The 14,039-nt window shown below is 35.6% G+C and overlaps 1 long non-coding RNA gene across 1 annotated transcript; it reads right to left on the bottom strand.

Annotated features, from left to right (window-relative positions):
• Positions 1–2,769: 2,769 nt before the first annotated feature.
• On the bottom strand, positions 2,770–13,854 carry LOC110766534 (uncharacterized). The gene is made up of 4 exons (XR_015836751.1): positions 13,767–13,854; positions 13,208–13,254; positions 4,030–4,074; positions 2,770–2,987 (listed from the first exon to the last, which is right to left on the bottom strand). It is a non-coding gene; the product is annotated as an uncharacterized LOC110766534 (long non-coding RNA).
• Positions 13,855–14,039: the final 185 nt, after the last annotated feature.

Raw genomic sequence — 14,039 nt, 5'->3', positions numbered from 1 at the left:
ATTAAGGGCTGATTTTACAATTTTGGGATACGAGGGTACCAAAACATTGTAAAAAGAATCCCTAAACTCGTAACTTATAAGTTTTTGGTAACAATTTACAAGGTTTTGCTCATGGATTACAACGTTAGGGTTCTCCAAATCCATATTGTTGTAAATCATATATTTACAAGAATATGGATCCATATTACAAAGGATTGGTAATAGTGGACATTAGGGATGTAAATTGGGTCCTTATTCTAGTAAACAATGGTTAAGGATGGATTTTACAATCTTATGGAACATAAATGTCCAAAATAGAGTAATACGAGACCTTAATATTGTAAATATTTGTGTTTACAAGTATAATGACCTAATTTACTTTCCTAAGGTCCCTAGTTACCTTAATATTGTACTAGATGTCTTTATCCTTGTAAATTATGATATTACAAGATTATGGATGAGTTTTACAATCTTCAAGAACATAACTATCCATAAAAGAGTAATACAAGACCTTAGTATTGTAAACATCCGAGTTTACAAGTATAAGGACCCAATTTACCTTCCGAATGTTCCCATTTACCTTAATATTGTACTACATGTCTTCATCTTTGTAAATTACGATATTACAAGATTAAGGATGCATTTTACAATCATATGGAACATAACTGTCCAAAACCAAGTAAAACAAGACCTTAATATAGTAAACGTTTGTGTTTACACATATAAGGACTCAATTTACTTTCCTAATGTCCCTAGTTACCTTAATATTGTACTAGACATCCTTCTCTTTGTAAATTACGATATTACAACATTAAGGATGAGTTTTACAATCTCCTGGAACATAACTATCCAAAATAGAGTAATACGAGACCTTAATATTGTAAAATCCATGTTTACAATACTAAGGACCCAATTTACCTTTCGAATGTTCCCATTTACCATAATATTGTACTACATGTCTTTATCTTTGTAAATTACGATATTACAAGATTAAGGATGCATTTTACAATCATATGGAACATAACTTTCCAAAACCGAGTAAAACAAGACCTTAATATAGTAAACGTTTGTGTTTACACGTATAAGGACTCGATTTACTTTCCTAATGTCCCTAGTTACCTTAATATTGTACTAGACGTCCTTCTCTTTGTAAATTACGATATTACAGTATTAAGGATGAGTTTTACAATCTTCTGGAACATAACTATCCAAAATAGAGTAATACGAGACCTTAATATTGTAAACATCCATGTTTACAAGTATAAGGACCCAATTTACCTTCTAAATTTTCCATTTTACCTTAATATTATACTACATATCTTTATAATTATAAATTACGATATTACAAGATTAAGGGTGAATTTTACAATCTTGTGGAACATGACTGTCCTAAACAGAGTAATACGATACCTTAATAATGTAATCATTTGTGTTTACACGTATAAGGACCCAATTTACTTTCCTAATGTCCCTAGTTACCTTAATATTGTACTAGATGTCTATATGCTTGTAAATTACGATATTACAAGATTACGGATGGGTTTTACAATTCTATGGAACAATTTACAACGAATTGTTTGTCAATTGCATTATTCCTTTGCAATTTCCAACTAACTGTTTGTCAATTACATTATTACCTTTTCATCTTAGGTGAGCCAATCTATCAGTGCCCTTTCCATCTTATGGTCACTTCCTTTGGAATTAACTCATTGAACCCATTGAGATAGAACAATACACGATCATATTTGACATCATTATATAATAAGTCTATAGCATCAAACAAATTACATAAGCTAACACTTAACATCTACCACAAAGAAAGACAACAATAGTGAAGTGGTTAGAAATTCAGAAAAGCTAGTCAACAATAGTGCTTAATCAGTAAGCAAAAGCTAAGAATATATAAGCTTACAATTGTACTGCTCAGATGATTGAGAAATATACAGAAGCTTTGATTTCTTTCTTCTATTGCTCTCTTTGTTCTCTCTCTCTCTCTTCCCTTCCTTTCTTCTATTCTTGAATAATCAAACCTTCATTTTAACAAGCCCAACTAAAGAAGAGAGAGAAGAAGAGACACGAGTCGTGCGAAGAAAAAAAGATAGAAGTGCCAAGAAGAGGAAGAGATAGAAGTCGCAGGAAAGCCTTCTTTCTTTTCAGATTTCTCTTTTTTTTTCTTCCTTTTTTTAACTTGGAGCAACCCATTTAACCGGTCACTCACTATTAAGCAATGTTTTTATGCATTCTACTAAGTTTTTTTGCACATGGATTACAACCTTTTGAACATACAATTAATTATGAAGGATTTATCATTAGTGAGAGATTCTATGTTTCATAATTGTGCAAAGATAACAATTATTGCAAGACTGAAATGCAAATAGGACTACTTTGATTGTCAATTGCACTACTGGAATGCAAATTACACTACCTGTTTGTCAATTACATTGACAAATCACATATTATATTTACATTTTCAATTAATTGTGCATAGATAATGGCAATTGCTCGACTTGAATGCAAATAGTACTACTTTGTTTGTCAATTGCACGACTGGAATGCAAATGGCACTGGCTGTTTGTCAATTACATTGACAAATCACATATTGTATATACTTTCTCAAAATTGAAAAGACTATCAATAACATGGCAATATACATACACTAATATGAAAATACAACTTTATGGTACAATGCCCATTCACAATGCTAATGGGATGATTGTTTCAATTGGCACATAAACTATGATATAACAGTCAAATTTACTTTAAAAGCTTATTCTCAATGGTACTATATCCTCATCAAAGCCAACATAAACTTCATTCATGTAATTGAAAGTATTGTTCAATACATTCACTCTACAATCTATCCTCTGTTGTTGAGCATCTCTAAAACTACATAAGCAGCTTTCTCAACTTGTTCTTTGGCTTCCTCTAAGCCTCTCTTCTTCTCAAGACTCTGCTCTTTGCACTTCTCTATCTCTTCGGTTATTCGGCCAGAGTTCTCATCAATTTCGCTAAAAAAAAAAAACAGATTGCCATCAGAACTTTATAATATGCAGAACGATCAAACAGCTCCTTGAAATTAAAATCAAAATTGAAAACTAACTCTCAACCACCTTGATGGCCTTAATTTAACAGAAAAAATCATCTACCTCAACCCCCAATTCAATTTAGAAACCCTAATTCGACAAGCCTAATTTAATAGAAAAAATCCTAAATTTTGAGCAATAAAAATTATATATCCTTGCATTTAGCTCCTAAAACTATAATTGCAGGGTCATGAATCACTTATCCCTCAAATTAAATGGAAATCTCATCATTCACAATTCGAACTTTAACTGGTTTCGAGCTTATAAATACTTGACCAACTAAAAACAGACCAAATTTATATTCAAAAGAGAAAAAGATGTAATTTCACGCTAAAAACATACCAAAACAGAGAGAGAGAGAGAGAGAGAGAGAGAGAGAGAGAGAGAGAGAGAGAGAGAGAGAGAAAATGCAACCAGATTATCATAAATTTATATATTGCAGACCCGAAAAAGGGCCACACCATAGAAAACCAATCATCTCAAAAGAAAGCAATTATAATGAATGTATTGCCTATTTCATCAGAATTTATTACAAAAAAATTACATCAACAGCAACCAAACCACTTTTAACATTGTTGAAATAAGCTAATTGGTAGTTTATTACAAGAAGTAACATCACCAATGAAAAACAGAGGAACTAATTTACCCCATCCTTCCTAAGGAAAAAAATAATCTGACCCCCATCAACCAAGATTTCATTTCATCATCACAAGTACGCCCAAAAATGATTCTGAGCCAAGGAGAATGTTAAAAGACCAAGCAGCTGAGATATTTTATAACACAAGGCAAAATAATATCTGCAACATCATGCATCCCCTTAAAATCCTCTATCAAGCATTTCAATTTACCCCACAAACCTCCTACAGCTCAATGAGAACAAAAGCCCCAAATTTACAGCAAACAAAACCTAATTCTATAAATTCAAGTTGAAATACAGAGGAATTGGAGGAAGCAACCACATTCGTACCTGATATTGATATGAGAAAGGGAGCTAGCTGAGATGGAGGAGCGCCTGTTGATCGGTGCATATTTACATATCATTTTGTACCCTTCTAGCTTATGATTTGGTTATGTTTTTGAGTTAAACTTGTGCTTTTAATCCTTTTTGTGTTTATCTTTCAGTTCATTGAGCTTTAGGTAATAATGAGGGCTTTGGATAGTAAATGATGCAATCCATGCATGTTAGGGCCTAATTTGGATGAATGGATGAAGAGCTTAAAGACAAACTCAATTTTGGCTACAGTCCCCTGCCAGCCCAGTTTCGTAGGTCATATTGCAAGTTTTGTTTCAGCAACCTACATAGCTCGGATGAGGCCACATTCTTCATGAAAGTTGTTCCAATGGGTGTGTAATATAACATATCCAAAATTCAGCCCCATTGGATAAATATGGAGTCTGTTACCTAGCAAACACAGAGCCATGCTCAGGATGGATTTTATCAGCGCGTAAAATGAGTTAGCAATTTGTTTTGGCCTTAACTTCCTCCTCCGACCTTGGATTGGCCCAAATGATATATGGCTGGAAAGAAGACATTCTGAACTTCAAGTTTGAGTGCTTAAAGTCTTAATTTGCTTAAGGGAAGCCCAATTCGTAAGCCCTTGAAGTTGCTGGTCATGCTGACCTCAGGATGAGCTATTATTTCTGGTTGGAAGCTTGGTCATGGTGACATGAAGATGAGCTAGGGCTGCTGGTGGGATTTATTAGTGAAGTGCATCAACCATTTCAGATTTTATAATGGAAGTGTTGTATGCATTAGTGAAGTGCATCAACCATTTCAGATTTTATAAAACAAGTGTTGTATGCATTAGCCATACTTAATTCAGATTTTCAGCTTCCTTAGGCCTATATATAGTGAGGTTTCCCAAGCTTGTAAACACACCCCAAGGGGGGGAGCTCTCAAACACTTCTCTAGAGCTCCCTTCCCTTCTCTCCCTCAAATTCTCTTAGTTTTGCTTTCTAGTTCTCAATTCTAGCTTTCTTTAATGTTTTCTTAGTTGTAATTTATTTTTCTTGTAATGTACATTCTTTCTTAAGTATTCAAGTTTGATTAGTTTCCAAGTTTCAATTATGGTTTTTGTTCTTATTCATTATGCTTATAAGTTAATATGCTAGTTTGAATGATTGATCACCATTTAGGCTTGCATGTTAGCTATCTTGGTTTGAATTAAGAGTAGACACCATGCTTTAATTCGAATTGAACTATGAATAGGAAGAGTATGTATGGACATTCGACAACAGGGATTAGATACATGCTTGGTTGTTTAAATTGTTCTTCTATGCTTAATGGGTTCCTAATGCTTAATTTTAGGTTAGACAACAAATGATCAAATTAGGGAATTAGGAACACAAGGTTATGACCACACACCATGGCTTAATCATACATTAGCTAGAATCAATCCGTTAATCTAATTGAACTTGGGAACTTATCTGCTTGAGTTAGTTATTTTCTTTCTTCCTTGTTTTATTTATTTCCCTTCTTTTTCATTTCTGTTTTGTGTAGGGAAAATGAATTGAATCATTCAATCACCAATCCTCGTGGGATCGACCTCGCACTTACATACGCTATACTACCGAACGGCTCGTGCACTTGCGAGTATCACAAGTTGAGGATGCAGCTGAATCCATTTTGGTGCAGCTGAAATCTACACAACAAGTTTTTGGCGCCGTTGCCGGGGATTGGCAACATAGTTTGGTTCTATTTCTTTTCCCTACTTGTTTTATTTTTATTTTTCATTTTCATGTTTTTCTAGACAATTTCAAGTTTTAAAGTTAATGACGTTAATGGACAAGTTGTGTTTGTAGTCCAACAGAAAAGGACAATTGCCCAACAAGCAAGAGAACTGGGTTTAAGTCCCAGCTTACACAACCCATTGGTGCTTGTTGCTTTGAAGCATGGAATTGGATGTGTGTTGATTTTCCTTTTCATTTTAGTTTTTATTTCATAATCCTTTTAATTCCATTTCAAGTTTGTGTGTTTGTTTTAGCAATTTATGACAGCTTAATAAAAATGGAGAGAGATGGCAACCTCAATCATAAGAATGGGAAGTGTGGAGCAATGGGAGAAGTCGCGACCTCCAAGTGCATCACATTCGACCTAATCGCTTCAAGGGGGAGCATTTCAATCCTTTCTCTTCTTTGAATTCTGTTTATTTCCGTAGTTGTTTTTGCCTTTTGGTCCGCGCTGAGTTCTTTGTTTTTCTATGCTGAATCCAACCATATAAAGAACGTAAAATTTGGACTTACGGTTGGAAAGTTATAGCCTAAAAACTGAACAGAGGTCGAAGCTGAAAAACATAGAAACGAATCTGTCCAAATGGTGATAAACGGGTGATAGAAAGTGCTGTTTGTTTTTTTTTTTTCTTTGGTTTCTTGGTTTGTTTCTTTTAGTACAACAATTTATGTTGTTTGTTTGAATTTGTTTAGAGTACTTAGTTCATTTTCGTTTATGGTTTGTTGTTCCATTTTATCTTAATTTGTTTTTGTTTCTTATCTTAAAAATTTTAAAAATATTTTTCATATGAGCTGACTTATGGTAACTCCAGTGAGCACTTCCGTCAATACAGTGTCTAGGAGTTCTATAGGCGACACCTTCGGTGTCTAAGAAGTTTGGGTTTTAAGCGGGACCATTGTGACCCCTCCAACCTTCCCGGATCCCCTGGCTGTGTTTTCTGAGGCCCTTAACTGGTCATCCGTGAGTTGCTTGTATATTTGTGTGTTTTAAAAACAATAATAATAAATATAAAAAAAAAAAAAAAATTGAAAATTGAAAATTGGGTTTTTATTTTTCCTTGTAAATTGCAATTTGGAACTTCTTTGTTTTCTTTTATGTTTTTTTTGTTGTTTTATTAGGTTAGTTTATTTATTTACGTGGTGTGGTTAATTAGTTTATTTCTGAGTGTTAAAAACACATTTTTATTCAAACATTGCATTCAAAAAGATAAAAAGTTTAAAAAAAAAAAAAAACAAAACAAAAAAAAACAACAACAAAAAAAAAAAAAAAAAAAAAAAAACATTCAAGTAAATTAAAAATAAAAACAACTTCTTCATCTTCATCTTCATCTTCATGGCATGCCTCTGTTTTCTCTTACTTGCAGAATCTGCAGCAACTCCACATGGTCCTCATTTTTTCTCTGCAGTGCTTCCACGTGCTGATTGGCACAATAGAGCCGCTTCTGCAAGTCCGCCACCATAGCCTTCAAGGAAGTTATTTCCTCGCTCATCGCGGCACACTCCCGTGTTCTCGCCAGCAATCGCATGCCCAAATTGGTAGCCGAGACCGCGTGGAGTACAGTTAAATTGTGGGACTCCTCCACCGCTGCCTTGTCAGACCTCTGTGCCACATGCAGATGATCTGTCGGTGTGAGCTTGTTACCAATCATGCCTCCCAGCAGCGCTGCTCTGTTCGGCATTGCCTCAGAAAAGTTCGGTATTATCTCAGCAAAGTTTGAGGCCGTACCGTGATGATATGTGGAGTTTGGGAAGACAGGAGTTGGAGGAGCCCTTGTCTGGGCATTTGGTGGTGCAAGTGAGAGCTCAAGGTTGAGATCATCAAGGTGAGTGCATGAGGATGCCATTTGTTTTGCTTCTAAATTTTTTGATGTTTTTCCTTGAGTTTGCAGGAAGAAATGCTGGGTATCATCCGCTTGCAGAGGTGTGGTTTAAATAGACATATGCTGATGAGAGAGAGCCAACACCATTTCGGATTTCCCGGGCATGCTCGACCTAATCGCTTCAAGGGGGAGCACCTTTACTTTTACTTTACTTTTCTTTTTTCCGTGTTTTCTGGTGTTTAATGTTTTTGCCCGTTACTTTCATTTTCTAGAGCTTTGTGTTTTTGCTTTTCCCTTTCGGCTATCATCTTTATCTTATTTTAGTTAGGGAAATGTGTTTTCTTTTCCGTTTGTCGTTTTTTTTTCTTTTTCTTTTTCTTTCTGCAACCTTACTCTTTTATTTCCGAAACAAAATAACGAAAATACAAAAACAACAAAATAAAATAAAAACAACAATAATGCAGTAGGAAATCATTTCTTCTCGATGCTTGGTGTCTCGACCATTGGAGCTTTGAGTTTGGCCCTCTGGCTGTCCTCTTCCGGGGCTTCACGCACAGCTTCTTGGGGCTCATCACTTGAGCTCCCAAAGATCGCAATCTTAGCTTGAGCGTAACTACTCTCGCGATCTGCTTGTTTGCGTTTACCCGGTCGGTCTAGGTCCTCCAGCTGCTTTCGCATGTCGCGAGAATACAACTCTACCATCTTTGATAGGTTTTTATTCTCGTCCCGCAATACTTCTAGCTGGTGTCGATTCACCTCCACTATCCTTGACCTTTCCCTTTTCAAGCTTTTTATAGCACTATGACAATCTTCAACCATACTTCGCTCCGCCGCCAACTGAGCTTTGAGCACCTCTACCTCATGGGACTTCGCAAGTAGGCGATGACCCAAACTTGCGACTGTTGCTGTACTCTGCACGCTCAGTGCCAGGGCATCGCTCACGACCCGGTTGTCATCCCTTGTCCCCAGAACACGTATATCTTTAGGAGTCACTAAATTTCTAGCCACTCCAATGGCAACATCGTTGTCCAGGAGTATTGAGTCAGTTACTGTCACAGGCCCCCGTGCGGAAGCAAAGTAGGGCATCCATACTGGTGCCGCTGCTTGGCCTCGTGTCTGAGTCGGTGGAGCTAGGTTGAGATCCAACGAAAATGGGTAGTTAGAGGCCATTTGATTTCTCACTCTCTTTTCTTCTTTCTTTCTTTTCTCTTTTGTGTGTTTCTGAGTTTGCGTTTTTTTTTCACCCTTTCTTATAGACTTAGTCTTTGACAAACCCTAGCCATTACAGCATCTGAGCATTTTCTGAATCTCCAGCATTCCTTGAGTCCCACAACCTTCTCGCCTTCCAACCATACCCAACTCATTTATCACGACGTGTCTTTTCTGAACGAACGCGTTCAGTAAAGTCTTCGCGCCTTTCCATGAGCCCGTAATTTTTGCTTGTGGAGTCTGCGGCGCCTCTACGCGTCAACACGTGTCTCGCCCTGTCAGTTGGTCCCTTACACTGAACCGAGACATCATGACCCATGTTCTCTTAAAAATAAAAAATAATAAAAAAAAAAACGTGTGGGCTTCGGATTTCATTGTGGGTCGGGTTTTCACCGTTGTTTAGGTTTCAAGGTGGGTTAACTTTCTTTTGGGTTGGGCTTTCAATTGTTTGGGTTTTGGTTTGCGTAAGACTGTCTGTTTAGGGCTTACTGTTTTGTCTGTTTAGGGCTTTCTGTTTCGAGTGTTTTACTGTTTCATTTTTTTTCTTTTTTGTTTATTTGTTTGTTTGTTTTGTAATTTTTATTTTTGTAATTATTTTATTTGTGTTTTTTATTTTTTTTTTGTGTGGTTTATATTTACTTTAGTACCTTTCATTTCTTATTATGACATTGCTTGTTCCTAATTTTTAAACATTGAGGACAATGTTCATTTCTAGGTTTGGGGGTATTGGAGTTTAGCATGTAAAATTGGTTTTTCCTTAATTTTATTTATTTTTTTTTTTATTTGCTTGTTTTTATTTTTATTTTATTTTGTTAAGTCTTGCTTTTATTTTGATTTTGATTTTATTCACTTTCCGAACACATTTGATGAGATTGTGATAAATGTTTGCATGACTTAAATGAAAATTGAATTTTATTTATTATTTATTTTTTTTTCCTTGTAAATTTTTATTGTAAAAAAAAAAATTTTAATTAATTGATTAATTTGGCATCATTCTAGCATGATATGTTCGAAACCTTCTTCGCACTTGCCATTTGTTTCATAATTCTCCAATTAAAGGATTTGCATGACCCAAAGAATTGTATCAAGCATAAATTAGACTTATATAACCATAAATGTGAGCTTTTGAGCCTTGTGCTTCATTTCATGAGTGTTATACACATACTCTTATTTTCTTGTCATCAAAGTTGTTGTTTGATCTCATTATTCATTGATTTGGTTGAATACTTAAAAGTCATTCATTCTTTTGCAATTCGATTTCATGACATTTAAGAAATGATATTAGGCCCTCTTTGGATCGTTTGTACCTTTCAAGCTAACCTTATGCATGCTTAAGCATGATTTTCCATTGTTAACCATTTTGAGCCTACATGTAAACCTTTTCTTTCATTTACCAATTATATTTCCTCGCCTTAGCCTGAAAAACAAATATTTACCTTTCTAAGGAACTCATGAGCTTTAATTGGGATGTGTTTTTCATACTAAGTTTAGGAATTGGTGTTACATTTTGAAGAAAAAAAAAAAAAAAATCACACAATTGGTGAAAGAAAAGAGAAAAGTTGTGATTAAGTGGTGGTTGAATGAAATTTCATTTTTGGGTTTCATTTTTGGGCCTTCAAAATAAATTGGTGTTTAAGGAAAGGAGTGAATCAATGTAAATGAAGGTATAAGGAGTTTTGATCATGTAAAAGAAAAATAAATTCTCATTGTGATGATTCGAAGTCTTGTAAACAATTGTTTTATGCTCTTATATTTTGAGTTCCTTGGACTTTGTTTTATCCATACCTTTCATTTCTTACTCACCTTACACCCTTGGCCCCATTACAACCTATGTTAAAGACCTAAATTGATCTTAAATGTCATGTGGTTGAATTGCATTCATTTTTCTACTTTTAAGTGTTTGGCATCCTTCTTGAGATCATATTAATGCAAGTTCTTCATCTTTCTATTTCGAGTTAAGTCTTTATGGTTTAACTCTAATCTCATGTTTATAACTGAGTGTTGCATTATAGCCCTCTTCCGAGTGATTCCTTTGTGAGAGGACAACTTTGGTGAGATTTGAAGTTGAACTTGTGCTTTGTATGATTTTTGAAATTGTGTGAAAACTAAGATTGGGGAATTTGTTGCATTTGGCTATCACACTACCACACTTTGAGCATATTATGTTTTGAACTTTGCCGCTTTGTGAATAATGTTTAAAATTGAGCTTTTATTGTTAAAACTTTTGAGTCATGTGCATGAGTCATTTCTCTTCAGAAAATGTTCGGAAAGATTGTTTTGAGTTCTTTTTATTTTTGTAATTTTTTTTGTTTTGTTTTGTTTTGTTTTGTTTTTTTTGTTTTGTTTTTGTTAATGTAATTATTTTTTTTTGTTTTTGTTTTTTATTTTGCTTAAGGACTAACAATCTTTTAAGTTTTCTAATTACCTTGTTTTACAGAGTCAGTAAAACGTTTGTGGGTATCGTATCTGTTAAACCCTCAGGAGACACAACTCCTCCTACTAGGGATGCCTAGAGGTTTAAAGGCTTGTTGCATATGCTCAATGCAATCGAGTTACCTACGAAAGTGGTCTAGTTAACTTCTTGTTTGTTTTTATCTTTGTTTTCCTTTTGTTTTGCTCGAGGACTAGCAAAATCTAGGTTTGGGGGTATTTGATCGGTGCATATTTACATATCATTTTGTACCCTTCTAGCTTATGATTTGGTTATGTTTTTGAGTTAAACTTGTGCTTTTAATCCTTTTTGTGTTTATCTTTCAGTTCATTGAGCTTTAGGTAATAATGAGGGCTTTGGATAGTAAATGATGCAATCCATGCATGTTAGGGCCTAATTTGGATGAATGGATGAAGAGCTTAAAGACAAACTCAATTTTGGCTACAGTCCCCTGCCAGCCCAGTTTCGTAGGTCATATTGCAAGTTTTGTTTCAGCAACCTACATAGCTCGGATGAGGCCACATTCTTCATGAAAGTTGTTCCAATGGGTGTGTAATATAACATATCCAAAATTCAGCCCCATTGGATAAATATGGAGTCTGTTACCTAGCAAACACAGAGCCATGCTCAGGATGGATTTTATCAGCGCGTAAAATGAGTTAGCAATTTGTTTTGGCCTTAACTTCCTCCTCCGACCTTGGATTGGCCCAAATGATATATGGCTGGAAAGAAGACATTCTGAACTTCAAGTTTGAGTGCTTAAAGTCTTAATTTGCTTAAGGGAAGCCCAATTCGTAAGCCCTTGAAGTTGCTGGTCATGCTGACCTCAGGATGAGCTATTATTTCTGGTTGGAAGCTTGGTCATGGTGACATGAAGATGAGCTAGGGCTGCTGGTGGGATTTATTAGTGAAGTGCATCAACCATTTCAGATTTTATAATGGAAGTGTTGTATGCATTAGTGAAGTGCATCAACCATTTCAGATTTTATAAAACAAGTGTTGTATGCATTAGCCATACTTAATTCAGATTTTCAGCTTCCTTAGGCCTATATATAGTGAGGTTTCCCAAGCTTGTAAACACACCCCAAGGGGGGGAGCTCTCAAACACTTCTCTAGAGCTCCCTTCCCTTCTCTCCCTCAAATTCTCTTAGTTTTGCTTTCTAGTTCTCAATTCTAGCTTTCTTTAATGTTTTCTTAGTTGTAATTTATTTTTCTTGTAATGTACATTCTTTCTTAAGTATTCAAGTTTGATTAGTTTCCAAGTTTCAATTATGGTTTTTGTTCTTATTCATTATGCTTATAAGTTAATATGCTAGTTTGAATGATTGATCACCATTTAGGCTTGCATGTTAGCTATCTTGGTTTGAATTAAGAGTAGACACCATGCTTTAATTCGAATTGAACTATGAATAGGAAGAGTATGTATGGACATTCGACAACAGGGATTAGATACATGCTTGGTTGTTTAAATTGTTCTTCTATGCTTAATGGGTTCCTAATGCTTAATTTTAGGTTAGACAACAAATGATCAAATTAGGGAATTAGGAACACAAGGTTATGACCACACACCATGGCTTAATCATACATTAGCTAGAATCAATCCGTTAATCTAATTGAACTTGGGAACTTATCTGCTTGAGTTAGTTATTTTCTTTCTTCCTTGTTTTATTTATTTCCCTTCTTTTTCATTTCTGTTTTGTGTAGGGAAAATGAATTGAATCATTCAATCACCAATCCTCGTGGGATCGACCTCGCACTTACATACGCTATACTACCGAACGGCTCGTGCACTTGCGAGTATCACAAGTTGAGGATGCAGCTGAATCCATTTTGGTGCAGCTGAAATCTACACAACACCTGTGAAGTGAAGTTTTGGATCAGAGAGAGTTAGCAGAGCAAGAGAAGCTGACATTACTAAATCTGCATCTAGTTCAACACTAATATGAAATCCTCACCTTGTCTCCAAATTAATGGTCCAAATACAAATTAAAAAGATCAAAACCTGCACAGACCATAGCCCAAAATTAAAACCTAAAACTTACAATATAAATTAGAAAACTCAAACCTTGAATAATTAAAATTATCTTTTGGCATAGGGAGAGTGATGCCCATAAGAATGCCCATCACTAAACTTTCTGGCTAAGATGGTTTCAATTTAACAAAATTGAAACCCCAAACTTTCTATTTCAAAGGATTCCCATCACGCTCAGATTTGTGCCCACCCATGTTTGGTGCTCAAATCTAAGAGAGAGAGAGAGAGAGAGAGAGAGAGAGAGAGAGAGAGAGCACGCCAGAGCTATAGAGAAAGAGAATCGAGTGAGACGGAGAGTGAAGGCTGAAACGATTGAGAGAGAGAGAGAGATAGACGGCAGGGATCGAGAAAAATGGGGGTTTAGATTGGGGCTGAGATTTTTGGTATGGGTTTGGTTTAGAAACGAAGCCTGGGAAGGAAATTGAGAGACCATGAGATATAGAGATGAGAGAGACAATTATGGAGAAGAAAGAGAGAGATACCTGAGAGGAGAGGAGTCGCTGTCTCGTCGTCACAGGAGAAGGAGAGGAAAGAGAGAGAAGAGAAACCTTACCCTAACTCGACTTGAAAAGGAGAGTTTTTGCTTTTTTTATTCTTTTTACCTACAACAACCAATTTATCCGGTAATTAACTCAACGGTGTGGATAACTCCACATCACCAACTATTCATCCAATGGCTTATAACAGTGGGCGCATCCATGCGCCACGCCCACCGTAGAATTTTCCGAGACGTTGATGTGGCAAAATAAATGATG

Source organism: Prunus avium, chromosome 6 (assembly GCF_965620075.1).
Source record: "Prunus avium chromosome 6, drPruAviu1.hap1.1, whole genome shotgun sequence".
NCBI classification, from domain to species: Eukaryota; Viridiplantae; Streptophyta; class Magnoliopsida; order Rosales; family Rosaceae; genus Prunus; species Prunus avium.
Note: the sequence above shows the minus strand (reverse complement) of the source record. Positions and strands in the feature narration are given on the sequence as shown.